The sequence below is a fragment of the Lactuca virosa genome, chromosome 4, assembly GCF_052849685.1.
Source record: "Lactuca virosa cultivar CGN04683 chromosome 4, Lactuca_virosa_CGN04683_v6, whole genome shotgun sequence".
In the NCBI taxonomy this organism is placed as follows: Eukaryota; Viridiplantae; Streptophyta; class Magnoliopsida; order Asterales; family Asteraceae; genus Lactuca; species Lactuca virosa.
The window spans coordinates 395083075-395108420 of NC_136429.1; the positions used below are offsets into that span (position 1 = coordinate 395083075).

At 43.4% G+C, this 25346-nt stretch overlaps 1 non-coding gene across 1 annotated transcript; it reads right to left on the reverse strand.

The window, feature by feature from the left end:
* Positions 1-3386: 3386 nt before the first annotated feature.
* On the reverse strand, positions 3387-3493 carry LOC145110242 (small nucleolar RNA R71). The gene has a single exon (XR_013709625.1). It is a non-coding gene; the product is annotated as a small nucleolar RNA R71 (small nucleolar RNA).
* Between the last annotated feature and the right edge of the window lie 21853 nt (positions 3494-25346).

The window sequence follows — 25346 nt, forward strand, 5'->3', positions numbered from 1 at the left end:
CGAGGAGGCGTGCGACGGAGCACCAGCATACAACCGGAGAAGGAGGCCCGGTCTTCCCAACCACGAACGGCAGCGGCTTCCGCCAGGATTGTCGTCGTCGATAGAGAGATAGCGGCAAGGGACGTTTCCGCCGGCAGCAACGATCCACCGGTGACCTTGGGTTGATCGGAACAGGAAGGAGCAAAGTGGTGGCGGCCGAGAGATGAAAGAAAGAGATGACAGCTGCAATATGGGGGTTAGGTTTAGGGTTTGTGAAGGTGACGGGTTCATATACCTGATCCCTTCAAACTTCATTCCATAACAACACCTTTGGTCCCTCCTTCACCCTTTTCTTTCAATTTCGATCCAAAATTTACCCTTTAAACCCCTGATCCATAATTCATTTTCATAAGAAGTCTAATAGTTACAAAACAGCCCCTCCTTCACAACTTCTTCTCAATTAAGATCCATAAGTTACCATTTAACCCCTCCTCCTGAAAATCCTTACAATTCAAGTCCAAAATGTTACCAATCAGCCCTTGACTTATGAAAATCTTTACAAACTAAGTCCCGAACTTACACTTTAACCCCCGGAGATTCAATTCTTGCCATTTGGTTTTCCCGAGACCAACACCCCACTAATTTAATTTCTGAGCCCTAATAATATAAAATAATTATAATAATTACTTCCCGGGGCTCCTAATTTATTATTTAATTACTCTCTTCAAAATGGGATGTTACAGTAAAAGTGTCTTTTACCCTCGAACGATAGAATGTAACTTTGAACTTGGACCCTTGATTTCAGATTACCACCTTAATTGTTAATTAGTATTTGGTTGTGGATATGTATAGTGGGGGGGGGGGGGTGGGGTGGGGGATTCTTGTGCCAGGAGCTCGTGTGTGAGATCTATATGTTTACCGACTGTGGTGAGTCTTCTCACTATACTCGTGGGTCGAAGGAACCAATGTTGGCCCACTGGATTGTGTATTGTTAACACGCTGTCATGGGCGTATTAGGCAAATAATATTTCACTATTGGTTTCACTAATGGATAGCACAGGGAAGCATGGTCTAATCCTCAGGGACATAGCCTAATGGTCAATGCCTTTTTGCGTCAGGCACTGATATTGCCATATTTATACATATTTTTAGGCAATATTTGAAAACATTTTTATACATATTTTGGTTATTTGCATAGATAAATGATACTTATAAGATTAAAATACATTTTGCAGCTAAAAGAAGACATCTTGAAGAATAAGGACTAAGAGCGACAAGGATCAGAACTTTGGAGGTTAAAAGCTTAAAAGATGAAGAACTCAGCAAAAGTCGCTCTCACGACGTGAGTATTAGTGTCTCACGACGTGAGCATGGAGATTCTAGAAGATAAGCATCCGGAAGCAAGAATTCGTATTCGCTACAAATTAATATCGAGCTCACGACGTGAGGAGGGTGAATTCAAACAATATAAATACCCTTGATGCTTACGTATTTTGGAGGTTAGTTGGATAGAAGAGAGATTCCAAAAGTCGTATTTCAGAGGAAAAGAAGGCAGAAACCTGGTAATAACACCGAAGGAGGAAGAAGAAGATCACACTTTCTTCTATTTTGGTACATTACTATGTTTTTAATTATGAGAATTGTGTGTTTGATTGTTTCTATGAGTAACTAAATCTAGCTGCTTATGTTAGCTAGATGAAGCTGGAACTTATGGTTTAGTTATGTTAGTATGGATTTCTCTAGTTGGTTAATGGCTTGTGTTTGATTGTTTGTACCTAGCATGCTTAATTTGATACTAGATTGCTTAAATTCATATTCTGTGTAGTTAGTGACCATTAATCTGCATGAATTTGATTACCTAGTAATTTAGTGAACATTAGATTATTAGAGCTAAGATCGAACCAATCTTAGATAAGTAATTAAAGTATTTGAATTTGGCTGTGCTGGAGAACACCTATTGTGAACATAATTGTTTTTGTTAACTCAATCTTACATAGCTCCAATCCTATTTAATAATTGATTCTGTGTTAAATTATGTATGACCATGCATAGCTCTACATGAATCAAATCAACATTAGTAAATTTGGAATCGAATTGATAATAATATATTAATTGGTAACCAACAGGAATTGTCCATAATTAATTGCTAACCATCAAGGGAAAGTGGATTCAAACTAACAAAAGTGTTTTGAATATTTGATTGAATAGTTGTTGAGTAATTAAGTTTGTCTAAACTTGCAAAACTAGATAAAAACCATTTTACCTTTGTTTAGGATTTTAGATTAATTTTTAGTAGGTAATTTACTTTGCTAATCCGTTCCCTGTGTTTGATACCCGACTGTTTGTGCTATACTATTTGCGAAAGGGTACACTGCCCTGGGCCGGGTAGCTATTTGCATGCATCAAGTTTTTCGCGCCGTTGTTGGGGAATGACTATTTTAGTTTTTATATTACTTGCTTTAGGTTAATCGATCCTTTTTGTGGGGTAATACCTGCAAAAAGTTAATTTTTGCATTAATTTTTATTTCAGAACTGAACTCACGACGTGAGCCTTGAAGCTCACGACGTGAGCTCAGTAGTTTTCGTTTTCTTTCGTTTTCGTTTCTAATTAAATAAGCTGCGACAGCACGAGGTGGTGCCCTTTACCACGTCGGGGTAAGCAGTCAATAGGCATTTTTAAGTAGTTTTTGTTCATTTTTACGTTTTTATTTTTGTTTTTGTTGCAGTAGTTCATGACCCGAGGATCCAACACATCTTTGATACCACCGCTTGAAGATCCAGAGTCTGCCCTTCACAAAAAGACAGATAAAAACGAAGGAGAAAACTAACCACCAAAGAAGTCACCTTTCAAAGACCTTAAATAAGTTTTTGGAAAGAAGAAAGGGACGAACGTGGGAGAGTCTAGAAATTCTTCAAAAGACGGAAATAAGATTGAAAGCTTAGAGAAAAATCCTAACGATACCGAATACGAGACTGAACCTGAATTTGAAGAAAGTGAACCCGAAGATGAGCCAGAGAATGAGATGGCAAATATTACTGATATGTCCATGGAGGCATACAAGAAGAGAATCCGAGAGGACACCTGTCCCGGTCTAGTGCAACCCGCGATTCCAGCCACTACCACATTCGAGCTTAAAGGACATATTCTTTCCGCGCTTAAAGACGTTCCATTTTCCGGGAAATACTATGAGGATGCATACAAACACCTTGATGAAGTCAATGACATAGCGGATTACTTCAACATACCTAATGTTCCAAGAGAGACGGTGCTTTTGAGAATGCTTCCCGTTACTTTCAATGGAGCCGCTAAAGATTGGCTAAAAGCACTTCCACCCGGTGCAATTACTACTTGGGCGCAGATGCGTGAGCAATTTTTGGAAAACTTTTGCCCACCTTCCAAGGTTGCTAAACTCAAGAAAGCTATAACGAATTTCGAACAACAACTGGGGGAGTCACTATACGAAGCATGGGAATGCTATAAGGGATTGATAAGGAATTGCCCCCAAAATGACTTGAATGAGCAACAAGAAGTTTCTATTTTTTATGATAGGGTTAATGTCATGACAAGGCAACTCCTTGATTCTCAAGGGCCATTGAATAAGAAAAATCCGGCTGAAATCAAGGAGTTAATTGAAGAATTTTCCAAGCATTCTCGTGAGTACCATAATCCTAGACATGATGGGGGCAAAGGGAATTGGTAGTGGAACTTCTGAAGAAATGGCACCTGTTTTAGCCATGCTAAAAACTATGGACCGAAGGATGACAAAGATGGACCAGTCAATTCATGCTATTAGAGTTGGTTGTGAGAGATTTAATGGTCCGCACTGGAAAAAATACTGCCACTTGGATGATAATGGAAATAAGAAGGTGCAAGTTTGCTACTCGAGTGGAGATAAGTATGATGAAGATTGGAGGAAACCAAAGAAATAGTGGTTGCCATATGATGAGTATAAGAAGAAAAAAGAATAAAAGTATAGGCAACTTGATAAAGGCTTTTATCAAAAAGAGCAACCACCTGAAAAGAAAGTTGATCTTGAGTCCATGCTAACAAGATTCATGGATGATTCGGAGAAAAGACATAATGACACCGATGTGGTGATAAGGGAACATCAAAATCTCATGAGAGACCAACAAGCTTTGCTGAGGAATCACCAAACATCGATCCAAAATATCGAAGCCCAACTTCGACAATTAACCACTTTGGTAAATGAAAAATTATCTCCAAAAATTCCTGAGAAAAAGCCTCGATCACATGTAATGGTAATAGATACTGAAGATGATACCATCTCCGAGTTCCTTGAAGCCCTTGAAGTCAATCCACATCAATCCGGACCAAGATGGAAGAAGTCCAAACTCGAAGAATAGAATATTGCTAAAACTTTGAACTCATGACGCGAGCCTCCAATGCTCACGACGTGGGGAAGTTCTAATCAGAAAAATTCATCCAATGTGCAAGCTTATCGTCCCCTGCTTCCATTTCCGTCTAGATCTCATATTCATCCACCGGAACAAGAACACTTAAAGTTTATGGAGCGAGTGAAGGGTATTTCAATTAATACCCCTTTCATTGAATCATTGTCTAGAGTTCCTGAATATGCTAAGTTCTTGCAAGATTTATTGGATACTCGCTAGCAGTTAGAAAAGAATTCTAAGGTGATTCTTAGTGAGCAGAGTTCTAGAGTGATATTGAGAGAGTTGCCAAAGAAAATGGGAGATCCTAGACGTCTCACTCTTCTATGTGAATTTGGAAATAACACAAAGACTTATGCTTTAGTCGATTCTGGAGCTAGCATAAATCTCATGCCTTTTTCGTTCTATCAAAAGCTTAATCTTCCAGAATTGAAGGCTACAAGAATGACAATTCACATGGCTAACCATTCAGTGACACATCCAATAGGCATCGTGGAGGATATTTTGGTAAAAATTGGGAAATTTGTTTTTCCAATTGACTTTGTCGTTTTAGATATGAAGGAATATGCAAATGTCCCCATAATTCTTGGTCGCCCTATACTAAATACTACTAGGGCCTTGGTAGACATTCACGAGTCAAAATTTACTTTGAGAGTGGGAGATGATGAAGTTACCTTTGGAGTAGAAGATGGATTTCAAAATGGTGATGCTCAAGGTGAAGTCTTCAACATTGATGAAGAAGATGAGATTGAAGAATTGGAAAAACTTATGGAAGAAGAGATTCAACAAATAAAACGCACAAAACCAAGAGCATCCATACCAACTGTTTTTGAAGGGATTGCTTATAAAACTCCAACTTCTTGGGTGAGTAAGGAAAGTGAAGAAGACTTAGTATCCAGTGATGAGGGATAAGTTACTTCAAAATTAAAATGTTCAATTGTGGATAAGAAGGATATACCTTTAGAGCTGAAGGATGAAGGAAAAGAGAGACATAAACTTATGGAGCATAAAGGGATTAAGAGAAAGCTTGAAGAAAATGATGTGAAAGGTAAAAAAGAAAATTCTAAAAAGGCATATATTAGACGAGTTCAAGCATACAAAAGAAGGTGGAAGGAGCATAAAATAAAATTGGTGATGGACACTCCGAAAAATTCAACGTGAGGCGGCACGGAGTCCGGCTCATGACTCCAACAAAAAGAAGTGCTTCTCGGGAGGCAACCCGAGTCTGGTTTGCGATCTCTTTTCGTTTTTGCATTTGGTTTAGTTGATTTTTAGGATAATTAATCATCAACTCCTTAAATTATTTAAGAAAATGGTGAAAATCAAGTGTGGGGTCCTTAAAATGTGAGTGGTAAAATAAATTAAAGTTTTTTTTGGACCTTTTATATGTAAAACCTCGACAACACCTCGTGGGTCAAAAGCCCACCTCGTGTTCATTTGAAAAGGCCCGAATTTTTCAGCCCAGACCACACTCACGATGTGAGGCATAAAGCCCACGACATGAGCCTCACAGACACAGGACCACAGTTAAAGAAATCAGAAGAACATTTGACTTCCATTTTTTTTCATTACTCAGGAAGTGAACTCAAACTCTCTGGCCCCCTACATTTGACTTCGGCAATATTATCCACCATCTACTTTCTTGCTTACGTAATCTTCATTTTAAGGTAAACAATTCATGATCTTATTGCTTGACCGATTAACTAGATTTAGGGGTTAGGGTTTATACTCATATCTTCAAGATTTGCAATTACTCATGATTTTGTGCGAAATACGACTTGCATGTTGCTTATTAGTGTTTAGAATTACTATTTGACAAAACCCTATGCAATATTTGCACTTATTTTTCCCGAAATTGGTTCGATTTAAGAACAAATGATGAACTGCCTTCGCACCAAACTCACGCCGCGAGTTTGAACCTCACGACGTGAAAATTGAAGAACATAAATGCTTTGTTTTTGCTGATTAATATTTAATGGCTATTGGTGTTGGGTTTTGTTATTTTGCTGTTCTTGCAGGCATATGGTTTCTAGGAGGGATGTTGAAGAAGCACAAGGTGGTGTTGCAAACTTAAACCCATTTTACTCCTTCCCGACTAACATATCTTGCAAAGTGTATAACCGGTATACTAATCGACTGGGATGGCTTCATAGTCGAGAGTTCGCTGTGGTCCCAACAAGTAATTGGATTAAGCTAAGGGAGTTAGGATTGCTTGATCGGTTGAACCCGTTTCTCACCAAAACCTTTACGGGGAACGGGATAACTTTTACATGCAAAGGCTGGAGCAATTTATTTGCAATTCAAGAAAGTGTTTATAAAGAGCTATGTGTCAAGTTTTTCTCAACAGTGGTGTTCCAAGATAATGTGGAAAACCCCAATTTCCCCCAAGCTTTGGTTTTCCGTTTAGGAGGGGAGTATCGGGAGTGTAGTCTTGCTGAATTTGTGTGGAGAATGGGTTTGTATGAGGCCCATGAAACGTTGACCCCGATATTTGCTGCATTTTTACGAGGAGCTGCTCGGGAATATTTTAGGGGTATGACAGGGTATGAATTCTGGAGTCACATTGCTACGGGAAATTTCAATTCGGGTGTATCTCCCGAAAGCAACATCAAATCCCCGATTCATCTCTTGATCCACCGACTCATCACTTTTAGAATTCATCATAAAAAGCATGGGGACAAGGTTACAAAAATCAATTTGTTCTTTTTATGGACCATCTTGCAACCAGGAGTCTGCTGCAACATTCCTTATTTATTGGTAAGGTACTTGGCCGAGCATGCGGTCAGTTCTCGTCCTGGGAGCCCGAGATGTAGTGGCCATTTTGTTACCCGTTTGGCATGTTCTTATGGAGTAATCATTACCGGGATAACAAGGACTCTTACTTGCAAGGAGTGGAATGAATTTTCTTTTGGTTATTTGAAGACAATGCGGGTGGTGGTCAATATGGGTACTCAGTGGAGTATACCAATTAGTGATGATGAGGGCGTTGAACAACCACAAGAGGAACCCGAACAGCAGCTGCGACCTCGAGGTAGGAGGAATGTGAGAGCTCAAGGAGAGAGGGGACAACCGCAACAACCACCTCAACAATTTGAGGGTGGGGTGCCTACCGATCCATTTCAGAGTCGGGTGGGTATGTAATTGGATAATCTTCGTGGAGGAATGAACTACAACACCCAAATTCTCGACACTTTATTTGCACATATGAATGTAGTGCCACCTCCTACAATACCACCCCAATGACCCTACATTCCAACATGGGAGGAGTTATAGATGCCACGAGATGATGGAGCTGGAGGAAGCAGATTGCATGATGAGGATGATGATTAATTTTTATCCTTTTATTTTAGTTTTTTTTGTCTGGTTTATTTTCGGTGTGTTTGATTTGGTTGTGTAACAAAACTTTAAGATTGTTATGTTTCTTTTCCACTTCCTTTGGTTGTTTATTTACAGAAATTTGTGAGAGAAAAACGCGAAAGACGATAGAGAATTAGAGATATGAGAACATATACAAGTTTTAGCCGGGTATTTAGAGTCAAGGTTCGAGACCCACAATTTTAGATAAGTGTGGGGTTAATCGAGAGAGAAGAAAGTATAGAGAAGAGTCACGTCATATAGAGTTTAAGAAGGGTATTAATCTGTTAAGACAAAAGTTTGCATTGCACTTATTGAAAGAAGGCTTTACAAAACAGAATTATGTGAGACCCAGTACTCACGACGTGAGCACATCTATCTCACGTCATGAGCCCGATATCGATGATTTTCGGAAATTGATTTTACACGACATCACGTTGTGAATAATATACCTCACGTCGTGAATCGGACATTTCTACGAAATTGAAGACCTTTAGCTACATATTCACTTAATGGGTCACTATTCCCTTATTGGGGATATCATGAAGCTGCTTATGACTCTTTCTCTCAACTATGCAATGTGACGTATGCTTTCCCACATTGTTCTATTATGCTTTAAAGAATTTTCTATTCCACATTTGTTGAAGAATCAAGTCTCGGATTCATATTTTTGTCAGCACATACTACATATCATATATCTCTAAAGATCCAAGTTCCATATTTGAAGTAGTCCAAGTTCAAGATGTTCAAGTTATCCGTACTGGTCAGAAAACGATCTCGCCACTACTACCCCAGGGGAGTCTGTTTCCTTTTCTCCCTTTTTATTGCTTTTAAATTATTTTATGCATACAATGAGGGCATTGTATGTAATAAGTGTGGGGTAGGGGGTCGAAAAAGTAAATTGCTAGAAAAATTTAAAATTTTGAAATTTTAGAAATAGATTTGAAATAATAATCTAAAAATAAAATCTAATGATAATTAAAAACTTAAGTTGCTAGTGTTATGTGGGATGATCCAATGAGAGCTCAAATGTTTAATTGAGCCAAAATATGTTATAGTATATTTGTGGTTTCCCAATTCCTAGTGAAAAGCCATGAGATATGAAATGTAATCTGGTAGTTTATATGGCATAATAAGTTTTGCAGCCTAAACCTGAAATCTATCCAGGAGAGCTTATGTAGTCATTGCACTTAGACTAATACCTCTAACCAATTAAGGTTGAAGTTAAGCTCCATTGCTTAAACATGTAGGATTTGAGCGAAAAAAGTGAGAAATTAAAAAAAAGAGAGAGAAATTACCAAAAAGAATTTTGGAGCTATCAAGTATGAAGATCAAAAGATCAAAAATTCTGAAGAATCAAAAGTTAAAGATACCAAAAATCAAACAAAAAGGTGGTGAATTCAAAGAAATCAAAGATCAAATATCAAAGAAGTGAAGAATTCAAATGTAACATCCCAAGTTCGGAAGCAAGAAGTTGAAGGGTGCTAAGTGTAAATTAAGGAAGCTACTCGACGAGTAGGTATGCTACTCGTCAAGTCGGAGCGGGATTTGATCGCGGGTTAAGTGGCCAACTTGCCGAGTCGGAAGATGTACTCGACGAGTTGGTGCTGGAATGAGAAACCCTAATCCCGAGGGTTGCACCCTATTTAAAGGACTTTATGTCCTTATCCCAGCCTCCTATTCCCCCAAAGAGTTCCAAAAAACCCTAATTTCGTGTGAGACTTCATTATTGAGGAGATTGGAGCTTGGAAGAGGAATTTGGTGGAAGGAGCTTGAGGAATTAGAGGCTAGCATCAAGGGGCTTGTGTAGATCTGGAATCTACCTCAGTTTTGGGCACATTTCAGAGGCAAGGAGCCATTATCCTAAGCTATTTCCTTTTTGGTTCATCCTTGGTGGTTGATTTGGAAGTTCTTGGCTTGTTTGAGATCTATTTCGGGTATGGAGTTTAGATCTGGGGTTGCTACTCCAGATCTAGGCTTGTGATGGTCCAAAATGTCATAAAGCTTCTGTTTAAGAGTTGTTGGTGAAGCCCCCTAGTCCTTAGCCCTATCCCTAGTGTGTTTTGGGCCTATATCTCCTTGGTTTCACGTAAAGTTTGCAACTTTATGTGAGGGTTAGACTGTAGAAGAGTGGATCTATGGATTGGAGCCCCTGCATGGCTCGAAAAGCCTCTGTATGGATTGAGAACTGAAGAGACACGGCGAGTCACATGGGTGTACTCGACGAGTTGTATGAACATGTGCATGGACTCGGCGAGTTGGAAGAACAACTCGGCGAGTCTGTTGAAGATTGCCTTGGACTCGGCTAGTCTGTTCTTAGACTCGGCGAGTCTGGTCGCAGAACCCAACCTCTTTTGGTTAAAGCTTTGGATTAGTGAGTCGGTTGGCGACTCAGTGAGTTGGACATGATGGAATTCCGAGATCGATGAACTCGACGAGTCTTGGGGCGACTCGGCGAGTTGAGTCGTATTATGGGAGTTTTCTGAGTATAAGAACTCGACGAGTCGACGGGTTGACTCGGCGAGTAGAGTCAACTAGGAAGGTTGACTTTGACTGAGGACCAAGAGTTGACCAGTTTGACTTCCAAGGGTATTTTGGTAATTTTGGTATTGGTTCTTTGGTAGTGTTCTGTGGTGGAGTTCGTGTCGGTGGTCGGAGCAGCTTGGTCTTATCTCTTCAGTCGGCAGTTGCAGGTGAGTTATCCTCACTATATCGACATGGTCTACGGCACCAAGGCCGACCCTTTATCGGATGGAAATCCGGGTAATTGTTTGATATGTATTGATTTGCTATGTCTGCACCCTGGTATTTAGGGTGGTGTTATGTTAGTGACCTGGTTAAGGTCGGTACCCGGTATATAGGGTAATGTTATGCTAGTGACCGGTTAGGTCGGAATCCTGGTTAGGATGTTGATATGCTATGTGATCTGTTAGACTGTTTGTCTGGTTAAGGATTTGTTATGTGATTAATTGTTTTATGTGCATATGGTTGTTTGACGGGGGTTGGGTTGAGGCGGGTCCTGCTTTGTGCTGTAGGCCAACATACCCAGGGCGGACCGGATATTCCGAAGGCCCAGCGAGCGGTCCGGATAGGCTGAAGGCCCCAAGAGGGCGGACCAGACATGCCGAGGTTCGGAGAGTGGACCAGGACGACTGAAGGCCCAGTGTGGGCGGACCAGTCATACTGTAGACTCGGAGGGTGGACCAGGCCGACTGAAGGCCCGGTGTGGGCGGACCAGTCATACTGTAGACTCGGAGGGTGGACCAGGTGGACTGAAGGCCCGGTGCGGGCGGACCAGTCACACAGTAGACCCGATGTGCATGGCTGTTCTATTTGTGATATGTTACGAGTATGTTTATGTGTGGTTGGTATCTTAGGGGTAACTCACTAAGCTTTCGGGCTTACAGTTCAGTGTATTGTTTCAGGTACTTCAGGAGATCGTGGCAAGGCGAAGGCGTGATCGTACCGCTCCTCATGTTTTATGATTTATGTGATATGATCCTGGGGGATACTCTGATGTTTAAACTATTTTGAAAACGAGATGTATGAGCTTAATGGTTTTTGAATGAATTAAAATGTTTTAATTTGGCTCAATTTTTATGGGTGTTACAAGTTGGTATCAGAGCCTTGGTTTGAGTGAATTGGAGGAACAATCGTGTGAATCCAGTCTCAAATCAAGGAGGGATTTTCAAAATGGTTTTCAAAAGGTTTTCGAAATAAGTAAAGGAGGATGCAGAGGGTACGATCAGCCAGAGCCAGTAAGTAGACCCCAAAATACCATACAAGTTATTTGTTTATGTGATATGTTAGAACAACATGCTAGTACTAGGCTAGGGATCTTCAGGAATTGCATGATAGAATTGCCTGATTTGTGATGCCTGTTAGCCTAGGGTTTTCTTGATATGAGATATTCGGTATTCCTCTAGGGGTGAGGATTGAGTGCTTGCTATGTATGTTGGTGCTTAGGGCGTTGTGGTGATACTTGAAACAAATATGGGTAGGTGTGGAAGGTAGTATGGGCCCGTACTACTGAAAGCACATGACCCATACACGTGTCAAGGAAGTCACAACCCCTAGGTTGTTGGTTAGAGGTTAGTTCTTGGAGGTTATGCGAGGTATCTGAGGATCTTGTTGGTGTATTGCAGTATAGTGCTTACGAGGCGTGTCGTGACTGGATCCTGATCGAGATCAGGACAGGGTGAGCAGGAGGCCCCAGTGGCACCTGAGATTATCGGCCAGGAGGGGCCAATGTTGACAGAGGATCGGGTCAGGGAGATCATCCGCGAGGAGGTGGTCGAGATTGTCCGGGGTCAGATCCAGGAGTTGTTTGGGACTATTAAGTCCGCTATGAGGGAGTACTTCGATGATCGTTATGCAGCTCTTACTGAGATGGCTGCCGCGGCAGCTACATCGGCTGTAACGGCGGTAGGGGGAGGAGCCAGTCGGGGTTTTCAGTATCGGGATTTCGACAATACTAAGCCCCCTACTTTCGATGGAGTTCAGGATCCGATCGTTGCTATGAGATGGTTGTCAGACGTGGAGGGTTGTTTCTTCACATGTTCATGCCCTGCGGATTAGAGGGTGAGGTGTGCTTTAAACTTTTGAGGCTCGGGGCGAAGGATTGATGGAGGTTGACTATGAGATCTTATTCTGATGCACAGCAGGCTGCGGTTACTTGGGATCAGTTCCGGGAGACGTTCAGTACTCGTTATGTTCCGCAGGTTGAGAGAGAGAGGTTGGCTCAGGAGTTCTTGGAGCTGAAGCAGGATTCAGAGTCAGTGACGGAGATCACCAGGATGTTCACTGAGAGGGCGATGTTTTGCCCGGAGTTCGTGTCGGAGCACGCTCAGATGTCCCGGTATCTGAGTATGCTCAAAAGGGATATTAGACAGTTTGTGTCCACGCATAGATGTGATACCTTGTTAGAGTTGCAGGAGGCCGCCAGGCGGCGTGAGTTGGAGATTGAGTTGCAGCTGCGAGAGCAGAGGCAGGCCCCGGTGCAGTCGCAGCCGGCGCCGAAACGGTTCAAAACTGTTGAGTCCAGGATTGGGGGTCAGAGCAGCCACACTTGTGAGAAGTGTGGGAAGGGTCATACCGGAGTTTGTAGGTCCGGTGGTGCGTGCCGCAAGTGCGGGAGAGAGGGGCATTATGCGAGGGATTGCCGTCAGTCAGCCCCAGTACAGGATATGAGGATTTGTTATCACTGCCATCAGGTTGGACACTTGAGGGCCAACTGCCCACAGTTTGCTGCTGGATCGGTGCAGGCTCCAACATCGGCCACTTTGAGGATTACTGGCGGGGGTCAGGGTGGAGCGGAGCCTCCGAGGGCTCAGGGACGCGCATTCCAGCTTACAGCAGAGGAGGTCAGGGCAGAGCCAGATGCAGCTGCGGGTATGTTTCCATTTTGATATCTTGTTATCTTGTTGATTATGTGGTATTGTTAATCTGTCTGCATTGTTCCACATGTTTCGTAGTATGATTGAGGATCTTAGTAGTTAGGAGTTGTAGTTAGCGTTCAGAAGGACTCTTGGTCGAAAGATAAGGTATACGATCTCGTTGCTAGGGATAACGACTGCGATGCAAGAAGTGTGCAGTTGGGATTCGAACTACCTTGGAGTTCGGGATGTGCGATGACAGGAGAGTGTTCTACGGAGATTGCTCACTCCGGAGGGATTTAGTTCCGAAAAAGAGGGGGAGCTTTATCAAGTAAAGGCGATTGAGCTATGCCGGTTTTATGCATCGGTGGTTAGTAGTCGGTGCACTAAGTGGGGGAGAATTGGAAAATTCTCCGGTGAAACAGCATGCATCCAAGGATGGTTAGCTGTTTGGATTTCAGCAGTGTTTTGCTGAGGGTGTGGATCGGTGAGAGCAAGTGGTAGACAAGTGGGGCGGAGCACAGACCATGGTTTTCGGAAAAGGTGAATGATTGTTGTAAGGCCTAGGGTTTGGCCAGGATTTGAGTATATGGAATGGAGCTGGAGTTCGGAACCCCAAGAGGGCTAGAACAGTATGCATGGGGGAGATTCCCAGGAATAATGGTTCAGGATGGTGTACAACGGTTTTGAGCGGTACGGATAGACTGAAGGCCAGAAGGCGAACCAGTCAGACCGAAGGCTCGGAGAACGGTCCAGACAGGCTGAAGGCCCAGGAGGGCGGTCCAGACATGCTGAAGGTTCTGAGAGTGGTCCAGATAGGCTGAAGGCCTGGTAAGGTGGTCCAGTCATGCTGAAGCCTCTGTATGTGTTAGTAGATCTGTATGCGGAGAATAAGTGAATATGTCGCCATGCAATAGTAATCGATATGGTCTGGCCCCAAGTATTGAACATGATGATGGAGTTGGCTGGAGGCCGTGCGTGGGCCTTGCTACTTATGTGATCGGATTCGGAAGTATATGGGAGTTCGAGAATAGTAGTTGCTCTACATGGATAGTGTAGAGTGGAGTTAGCTCAGTGGCACTTATAGGTGCGGTAAGGGTTGTTGAGTAGACTTCCTAGAAAGGAAAGGTATGTAGCTCTGGAAGGAGTGTGGGTCCTCTGAGAGGAAGGCAGCAGAGTATAAGGATGATCGGAAGTGCTTCGGTTATTGGTAGTAAGCACTGGGATTGTACCAGATATATGGAAGCACATATGGGTTGGATGCCCGTTGAGGTTGTGGAACGGTTAACACTAACGCGTAGTCAGGGGAGCTCGGAAGTGATGCAAGGGTAGATCCTTGGATTCCGAATTATGGTTGTGGTCATGAGCTATGGATGTAGTGGTATTCCATCCTAGGGATGGCTGGACCATCGTAGGCGTGTCTGGTCTTCCAGCCCGAGGCTGATTGGTCCAGGTACGATGCGTATGAACGTTATAGCTGGGTGTGCAGGAGGGTTGCTCGGAAGCTGTGAAATGTTCCATTATGTCAGCGCGATAGGTATTTGATAAGGGAGGAAACGGGATGAGTTTCCATCGGTGCAAGTTAATAGAGGTAGCGCCAGTTGGGCGAAAGATAGCGAGTTAATACTGGGTCAAGACCCGGTGGTTTAGAATGATATCCAGTTTTCGCAGGTGGCGAATGAATGCGTAAGACGGAAGTAAGGTAGTGTCTTCAGGTGGCACTTAGTTGATGAGTGTTGTCATCAGAGAAAAGAAGCCAGTGGCCGGCTTGAAGCAGTTATCAGGACCCTGCAAGGGAAGAGATGGATTTTAGGGATTCGATAACTGTGTTTGAAGGAATCTGGGCTGGTTTGAGATCAGTGGATGCATTGTGGGAGTATCATCCGGAAGTTTGTGTTGCCGCAGGCTTCGAGGACGAAGCCTAATTTAAGTGGGGGAGAATTGTAACATCCCAAGTTCGGAAGCAAGAAGTTGAAGGGTGCTAAGTGTAAATTAAGGAAGCTACTCGACGAGTAGGTATGATACTCGTCGAGTCGGAGCGGGATTTGATCGCGGGTTAAGTGGCCAACTCGCCGAGTCGGAAGATGTACTCGACGAGTTGGTGCTGGAATGAGAAACCCTAATCCCGAGGGTTGCACCCTATTTAAAGGACTTTATGTCCTTCTCCCAGCCTCCTATTCCCCCAAAGAGTTCCAGAAAACCCTAATTTCGTGTGAGACTTCATTATTGAGGAGATTGGAGCTTGGAAGAGGAATTTGGTGGAAGGAGCTTGAGGAATTAGAGGCTAGCATCAAGGGGCTTGAGTAGATCTGGAATCTACCTCAGTTTTGGGCACATCTCAGAGGTAAGGAGCCATTATCCTAAGCTATTTCCTTTTTGGTTCATCCTTAGTGGTTGATTTGGAGTTCCTTGGCTTGTTTGAGATCTATTTCGGGTTTGGAGTTTAGATCTGGGGTTGCTACTCTAGATCTAGGCTTGTGATGGTCCAAAATGTCATAAAGCTTCTGTTTAAGAGTTGTTGGTGAAGCCCCCTAGTCCTTAGCCCTATCCCTAGTGTGTTTTGGGCCTATATCTCCTTGGTTTCACGTAAAGTTTGCAACTTTATGCGAGGGTTAGACTGTAGAAGAGTGGATCTATGGATTGGAGCCCCTGCATGGCTCGAAAAGCCTCTGTATGGATTGAGAACTGAAGAGACACGGCGAGTCACATGGGTGTACTCGACGAGTTGTATGAACATGTGCATGGACTCGGCGAGTTGGAAGAACAACTCGGCGAGTCTGTTGAAGATTGCCTTGGACTCGGCTAGTCTGTTCTTAGACTCGGCGAGTCTGGTCGCAGAACCCAACCTCTTTTGGTTAAAGCTTTGGATTAGTGAGTCGGTTGGCGACTCAGTGAGTTGGACATGATGGAATTCCGAGATCGATGAACTCGACGAGTCTTGGGGCGACTCGGCGAGTTGAGTCGTATTATGGGAGTTTTCTGAGTATAAGAACTCGACGAGTCGACGGGTTGACTCGGCGAGTAGAGTCAACTAGGAAGGTTGACTTTGACTGAGGACTTTGACTTTGACCAAGAGTTGACCAGTTTGACTTCCAAGGGTATTTTGGTAATTTTGGTATTGGTTCTTTGGTAGTGTTCTGTGGTGGAGTTCGTGTCGGTGGTCGGAGCAGCTTGGTCTTATCTCTTCAATCCACAATTGCAGGTGAGTTATCCTCACTATATCGACAGGGTCTACGGCACCAAGGCCGACCCTTTATCGGATGGAAATCCGGGTAATTGTTTGATATGTATTGATTTGCTATGTCTGCACCCTGGTATTTAGGGTGGTGTTATGTTAGTGACCTGGTTAAGGTCGGTACCCGGTATATAGGGTAATGTTATGCTAGTGACCGGTTAGGTCGGAATCCTGGTTAGGATGTTGATATGCTATGTAATATGTTAGACTGTTTGTCTGGTTAAGGATTTGTTATGTGATTAATTGTTTTATGTGCATATGGTTGTTTGACGGGGGTTGGGTTGAGGCGGGTCCTGCTTTGTGCAGTAGGCCAACATACCCAGGGCGGACCGGATATTCCGAAGGCCCAGCGAGCGGTCCGGATAGGCTGAAGGCCCCAAGAGGGCGGACCAGACATGCCGAGGCTCGGAGAGTGGACCAGGCCGACTGAAGGCCCGGTGTGGGCGGACCAGTCATACTGTAGACTCGGAGGGTGGACCAGGCCGACTGAAGGCCCGGTGTGGGCGGACCAGTCATACTGTAGACTCGGAGGGTGGACCAGGTGGACTGAAGGCCCGGTGCGGGCGGACCAGTCACACAGTAGACCCGATGTGCATGGCTATTCTATTTGTGATATGTTACGAGTATGTTCATGTGTGGTTGGTATTTTGGGGGTAACTCACTAAGCTTTCGGGCTTACAGTTCAGTGTATTGTTTCAGGTACTTCAGGAGATCGTGGCAAGGCGAAGGCGTGATCGTACCGCTCCTCATGTTTTATGATTTATGTGATATGATCCTGGGGGATACTCTGATGTTTAAACTATTTTGAAAACGAGATGTATGAACTTAATGGTTTTTGAATGAATTAAAATGTTTTAATTTGGCTCAATTTTTATGGGTGTTACATCAAAGAGCTCCATATTGGTATCAAAAGTTGTAATTTCTAGATTATGTATGCTTGGGTAGCTTAACCAAAAATACCTTGAGGTTAAGAAAGATTTCTGAGGATTGATTCGGAGGGTTGCAGAAATGAGTGTCATATAAACTAAGGGGTGAAGGTTCATAAGGATTGTGAATATTTAGGATTGGGAGGTTGTTAGGATTTTAGCCACAAATATACGCATGGCGGTCTTGGTATAATGGATGAGTTCGAAATGGATTGTCTTATGTGATGCTTGATGAAAGTTTGAATTAAAAATAATTAGTTTTGCTTGAGGGCAAGCAAAAGATAAGTGTGGGGTATTTGATATTTCCATATTTATACATATTTTTAGGCAATATTTGAATATATTTTTGTACATATTTTGGTTATCTGCATAGATAAATGATACTTATAAGATTAAATTACATTTTGCAGCCAAAAGAAGACATCTTGAAGAATAAGGACTAAAAGCGACAAGGATCAGAACTTTGGAGGTTAAAAGATTAAAAGATGAAGAATTCAACAAAATTCGCTCTCATGACATGAGTATTAGTGTCTCACGACGTGAGCATGGACATTCTAAAAGATAAGCATCCGGAAGCAAGAATTCGTGTTCGATACGGATTAATATCGAGCTCACGACGTGAGAGACCTTTCTCATGACGTGAGGAGAGTGAATTCAAATAAATATAAATAGCCTTGATGCTTTTGGATTTAGGAGGTTATCTGGATAGAAGAGAGATTCCAGAAGTCGTTTTTCAGAGGAAAAGAAGGCAGGAACCTGGTAATAACACCCAAGGAGGAAGAAGAAGATCATACTTTCTTCTAGTTTGGTACATTACTATGATTTTAATTATGAGAATTGTGTGTTTGATTATTTCTACGAGTAGCTAAATCTAGCTGCTTATGTTTGCTAGATGAAGCTGGAACTCATGGTTTAGTTATGTTAGATGGATTTCTCTAGTTGGTTAATGACTTGTGTTTGATTGTTTATACCTAGCATGCTTAATTTGATACTAGATTGCTTAAATTCATATTCTGTGTAGTTAGTGACCATTAATCTGCATGAATTTTATTACCTAGTAATTTAGTGAACATTAGATTATTAGAGCTAAGATCGAACCAATCTTAGATAAGTAATTAAAGTATTTGAATTTGGCTGTGCTGGAGAACACCTATTGTGAACATAATTGTGTTTGTTAACTCAATCCTACATAGCTCCAATCCTATTTAATAATTGATTCTGTGTTAAATTATGTACGACCATGCATAACTCTACATGAATCAAATCAACATTAGTAAATTTGGAATCGAATTGCTAATAATATATTAATTGGTAACCAACGGGAATTTTCCATAATTAATTGCTAACCATCGAGGGAAAGTGGATTCAAACTAACAGAAGTGTTTTGAATATTTGATTAAATAGTTGTTGAGTAATTAAGTTTGTCTAAACTTGCAAAATTAGATAAAAACCAATTTACCTTTGTTTAGGATTTTAGATTAATTTTTAGTAGGTAAGTTACTTTGCTAATCCGTTCCCTGTGTTCGATACCCAACTGTTTGTGCTATATTATTTGCGAAAGGGTACACTGCCCTGGGTCGAATAACTAGTAGGGTAGGAGGTAAAATTAGGTGTAGCTATTTGCACGCATCAGGCACATTCTAGTCAATAAACATAAATTATAAAAGGGAGATATTTGATTTAAACTAAAAACTAAAAATTGCAGTGAAAATAAACTAAATAAACTCAGAAATAAAAATGAATTCAGCTCTGCTACGACTTTCCTAATCATGCAATCAACATATGTCTGGTTATTCGAAATGCGTTCTATCTAAGCTGGTACTGAGAAAAACTAACAAGCTCTATTGTAATCTCTTTTACCTAGTTAAATTAACCAATACAAGCTCTTCAGTTAAGCGTAACTTTTTTACTTTCTAATTAAATAAGCACTTAATTAAGATCAGAAAAGTTGTATTAAGGTCTGTGTAAAATTCCCAGCAATACCTAATACTTCTCATAAGCTCGGAAGCGTAAAGGTATGACATTTTAGTTTATATCAGAGTTAAATCACTAACACGGAACCAATCTGATACTTGTTACTTATTATCAGTTGACAAGAACAATTACAAACTCTATTAACTGATTAACTGTAATGATAAAACCCTATCCAGGTGATCAGATTAACTAGATTAAAAATCAAACGTTCATTAAGTTTAAAACTGAAAAATCTAGATAGAAACACAAATCAAAAACCTGATCTGATTACTGATCACTTGAAAAATACTAGTCTAATGCGGAACTGAAAACTAGGGTTTTATCCAGACATGGATAAAAAAGAATCTAAACTAATAAAAAGAGAGGCGAACTGATTAATCTTTTAAACTAAGTGTAGGAGATGATTCACAACCTTCAGATCTTCAGAAATCGCTGAAAGTTTTTAGAAATCGCCTTCAGAAGGGTTTTTTTTATTGTCTAGAACCGTCTCTCTCTCTCGAATCTGATGAGGAGGGCAATATTTATATGCAAGACAGAAGCTTCTAGAACAAGAAATCAGAAAATGCGACCGCAAAAGTGACAAATGCGATTGTAGATTTTCAAATTTTTTATAGATTTTCCCTTAAATGAAGTATGATGCTATTTCTGAAGTTTAGGGAGTTGCGTAAGAAAAATGCGATCGCAGATATGCTTATGCGATCGCAGAAATTCGTTTTTATTGGATGGATTTTTTCGACCTTGCAAATCCTCGACACATTTATGCGAACAGATATGTCAAAAATGCGATTGCAGATTTGGGTTTTCGGCTCGATTTGGACGCGATTCTTCAGTTTAAGCACTCCAGGTCATTCCTTAGAATCCTTCTTCAGTTCCAACTTCATTTAGGCTCCAAATATGCATCCAACTGCTACCAAAGTACCACTCCACTCGAATTATCTGAAAATGACACAAAAACACAAGCAGTACGGGAATTCTGATAAAAGACATGAGCTGAACATTATTTAAAATAACAACATGTGTAACATCCATAAATTTTACGCCAAATTTAAACTTTTCAAGCATAAATAAAACCGAATAGCAATTGTTTACAAAAGTGTTTTCAATTCATTATCCAATCAGAGTGTCCCAAAAGCCAGATCATAAGGATGAGGAGCGGTACGGTCACGCCTTCGCCTTGCCATGAACTCCTGAAGTACCTGAAACAATAAACTGAAAACTGTAAGCCCGATGGCTTAGTGAGCTACCCCCAAAATACCAATACCACACTAATAATACCATGTCCGTAATAATCAATCAATCAACATGCATACTGGGCCATCGGCCTGACTGGACCGCCCTCCAGGGCCTACAGTCCAACTGAATCTATACCGAGCCTTCGGCATGACTGGACCGCCACGTGGGCCTACAGTCTCCCCGGACCGCTCATAGGGTGTGTTGGCCTTCAGCACAGAGCAGGACCGCCTCAACCCAAGCAACAAGCTACTAATCATGTACGCATAACTAACATATATTGGCATATATAATCATCAAACATATCTATCTCACTGATCACCAAACATGGCAATCACTCATAACTAGAGCACTGACCTAACAGGTCACTAACATATTAATCCCTACAGATCATAAGAGCATAACATACTGTCTATCCTGATTCCGATCTAACAGATCATATCCACATATAGCATACCATAATGATAACAACTAAAAGGGCCGGCCTTGGTGCCGTAGACCCAATCGATATAGTGAGGATAACTCACCTCACAGATGTCAACTCGGTAGATATATCCTAACTCTCGAATCACTTGACACAAGCTCCACCACCTATTACCATAGCACAATATACCCATAAGTCCTTAACCTTATAAGGTACTTCATAACCCACTAGTCAACCCCTGGTCAAAGTCAAAGTCCTCAGTCAAGGTCAACAGTCCATGTTGACCTTAACTCGCCGAGTTCCTTGAAGCACTTTCCAACTCGCCGAGTCATCGAGGTGACTCGTCGAGTTCCTCCGATTCTTGATCCAATTCTAAGGCCACCCGTCGAGTTTCCCTCTTGCAACACGAAGGATACACACGCATACATGTCCTGGAGAAAACTCATACGACTCGTCGAGTTGTTCATACAACTCGCCGAGTCTATGGCAATCTTCATCGGACTCGCCGAGTTGCTCATTCAACTCGTCGAGTTCACGGTCATCTTCATACGACTCGCCGAGTCAACCTTGTGACTCGCCGAGTTCCTTCAGTCCTTAAGCCATACAGACTTATTTAAGCCATGCAATGGCTCCAAACTACAGATCCAAGCTTGTAGAGCATGCTTTTCACGTAAAGTTGCCATATCAACTCAAAATCCATAAAACCCTAAAACTCAACCAAAAGAAAAGAGATCTAGAAGGAAAGGGAAGTAAAGATTGCAACTTGATACCTCCAGAAGATGCTAGCTGGGGTAAGTTCTGCTTCCCACACCTTCCTTGCTTCAACTCCTTTGCTCTTCAAGCTTTTCCCTCATAGCCAACCTTCTTTCCAAGGCTTAAATCACACCAAGAAGAGTACCACACGAATTAGGGTTTCAATGAGCTCTCAAAGACTGTAAAGAGGCCAAAGGAGGCTGAGGTTCCTTTAAATAGGGTGCAAAACCCCAAGATTTAGGGTTTCATCTTCCAGCTCCTACTCGTCGAGTCCCTTCATGGACTCGGCGAGTAGGTCACTAAACACGCGATCCCACCCCGCTGCTACTCGACGAGTAGGGCAACCAACTCGTCGAGTAGGACATAAAACCAAATAACCTTTTATTAAATCCATACTTGAGAATCGGGGCGTTACAATTCTCCCCCACTTGAACTAGACTTCGCCCTCGAAGTCCCTTGGGATAAACAATGCCGGGTAATGCTCACGCATCTCCGCCTCCGGCTCCCATGTCCACTCGGATCCCCTCCGATGTTCCCACTACACCTTCACCAAAGGTATTTCCTTGTTCCGAAGGATCTTCTTCTTACTTTCCAAAATGGCCACCGGCCTCTCCACATAATTCAGGCGCTCATCGACCTGAATGTCGTCCAGTGATACTACTGCCTCCTGGTCCATGATACACCTTCGCAATTGCGAAACATGGAACGTGCTATGAATTCGGCTAAGCTCTTTCGGAAGCTCCAGCCTATACGCCACCTTGCCAACCCTGGCAACGATCCTGAACGGCCCAATAAAACGGGGACCCAGTTTTCCCCTCTTCCTGAAATGGATCACACCCTTCCAGGGTGAGACTTTCAGGAGTATCATGTCACCCACCTGAAATTCCAACTCAGATCGGTGTCTGTCGTCATAGCTCTTCTGCCGACTCTGAGCGGTCTGCAAACGCTGTCTAACCTGCTGTATCTTTTCGGTAGTCTACAGAACTACCTCTGTCCGCCCCATAACCCTGTGCCCAATCTCACCCCAGCAGACTGGGGTTCTACACTTCTGACCATACAACAACTCGAAAGGCGGGGCGCCAATACTGGAATGATAACTGTTGTTGTAGGCGAACTCTGCAAGCGGTAGGTGGGAATCCCAACTCCCATCAAAATCGATAACGCACGCCCTCAACATATCCTCGAGGGTCTGGATGGTCCGCTCACTCTGCCCATCTGTCTGCGGATGGAAAGCTGTACTAAAATGCAGTCGCGTACCCAGTTCCTCTTGGAACTTCTACCAAAAACAGGAAGTAAACCTGACATCCCTATCGGAAACGATAGAAACTGGAACCCCATGGCGAGAGACAATCTCGCTGACATACATGTCGGCCAATTTCTCAGCCGACGAACTCTCCCGTATGGCTAAGAAATGGGCACTCTTGGTCAACCGATCCACGATGACCCATATAGCATCAAACCCCTTCGCCGTCCTCGGAAACTTTGTAATGAAATACATCGTGATCTGCTCCCATTTCCACATGGGAATCTCCAGAGGCTGCATCTTTCCATGCGGCCTCTGATGCTCGACCTTGACCATCCTACAGGTCAAGCACCTCTCAACATACCCAACGATTTCTCGCTTCATGCACGGCCACCAGTAGCTCAAACTGAAATCCCGATACATCTTGGTGGCCCCCGGGTGTATAGAAAAGTGAGACTTATGAGCCTCCTCCATCACTGTTTGCCGGATCCCTCCGGTCATCGGAACCCAAACCCGACTATGTCGGGTCAATAATCCGTGGCTATCCTGAACAAACCGGGCGTTCTCACCCTTAATCCGCTCCATCTTCCAGTTCTCTGGTCTCATGCCCTCGACCTGAGCATCCCTAATCAAGCTCACAAGCGGGGAATCCACCGCTATCCTCATAGACCTTGCCGGGGTAGAAGACCCAGCTGACTTGCGACTCAAAGCGTCCGCAACCACATTCGCTTTACCAGGATGGTAAAGGATCTCTCAATCATAGGCCTTGACTACATCCAGCCACCTGCGTTGCCTCATATTCAGGTTCGGATGATCCATAATGTGCCTCAAACTCTTGTGATCCGTGTATATAGTACATCGGACCCCGTACAGATAATGCCTCCAAATCTTGAGAGCGAAAACCACCGCTCCCAACTCAAGATCGTGCGTAGGGTATCTCGTCTCATGAGGCTTCAGCTGCCGCGATGCATAGGCTATGACCCGTCCCCTCTGCATGAGGACCGCCCCCAGACCTGTGATGAATGCATCACAAAATACCACAAAATCCTCGACTCCCTCGGGGAGCGTCAACACTGGCGCCTCACACAAACATCGCCAGAGGGTCTCAAACGCCCTCTGCTGCTCAGGGCCCCACCGGAAATCCACCCCCTTCCTCGTTAGACGAGTGAGGGGTACTGCAACCTTGGAAAAATCTCGAATAAATCTCCGGTAGTACCCTGCTAATCCCAAGAAACTCCTGATGTCGGTGGGAGATTTCGGAATCTTCCACTGCATAACGGCCTCAACTTTGGCCGGGTCGACCAAAATCCCCTCCTGGTTAACGAGATGCCCGAGGAACTGGACCTCTCGTAACCAAAACTCACACTTTGAGAACTTGGCATACAGCCGTTCTCGTCGCAGAACCTCCAGCAGCTCCCTGAGGTACTCCTCGTGCTGCTCTCGCGTCTTGGAATACACCAATATATCGTCTATGAACACAATGACCGAGAGATCGAGCATCAGTCTGCAGACCCAGTTCATCAAATCCATGAACACTGCCGGCGCGTTGGTGAGCCCAAACGGCATCACCACGAACTCGTAATGACCATAACGAGTCCGAAACGCGGTCTTCTCCACGTCTTCCTCCCTCACCCTGACCTGGTGATATCCGGACCTCAAATCGATATTGGAAAACCAAGATGCACCCTGCAGTTGATCGAAAAGATCATCTATCCTCGGGAGTGGATAACGGTTCTTCACCGCTAACTTATTCAACTCCCTATAATCAATGCACATCCTGTGCGAACCGTCCTTCTTCCTGACGAAAAGGATCGGTGCTCCCCATGGGGAACTACTCGGACGAATAAACTGCTTACCCAGCAGCTCCTGCAACTGAGATGACAACTCCTGCATCTCTGGCGGTGCCAGTCGGTACGGCGCCTTAGCGATAGGTGCCGCCCCCGGCACTAGATCAATCCTAAACTCAACCTGCCTCTTCGGAGGCACTCCGGGTAACTCCTCCGGAAACACGTCAGCAAACTCTCTAACTACTGGGACCTCCGAAACCGAGGGCTGATCCCTAACCCGCGTATCTACCACATACGCTAAATAACCGGCACACCCGTGCTGAATATACGGTCGAGCCCTGGCCACCGAACAAAACCCTGATCCCATCCTCGTGCCCTTGCCATATACCACCAGTTCTCCCCCACTTGGGGTTCGAACTACCATTCGCTGTCCCTCACATTCGATCATGGCGCCAAATCGACTGAGCCAATCCATCCCTACGATCACGCACACTTCCCCCATGGGAATAGGAATCAAATCTATCGGGAAGAGCACCCCGAAAATCTCCAACTCGCATCGCCGGCAGACCGAAGAAGCAGAAACCCCGTGCTCGTTGGCGATCGAAACTCGCAACGGACACTCAAGCTCATCTACCGGCACACTAAACCCTCTACTG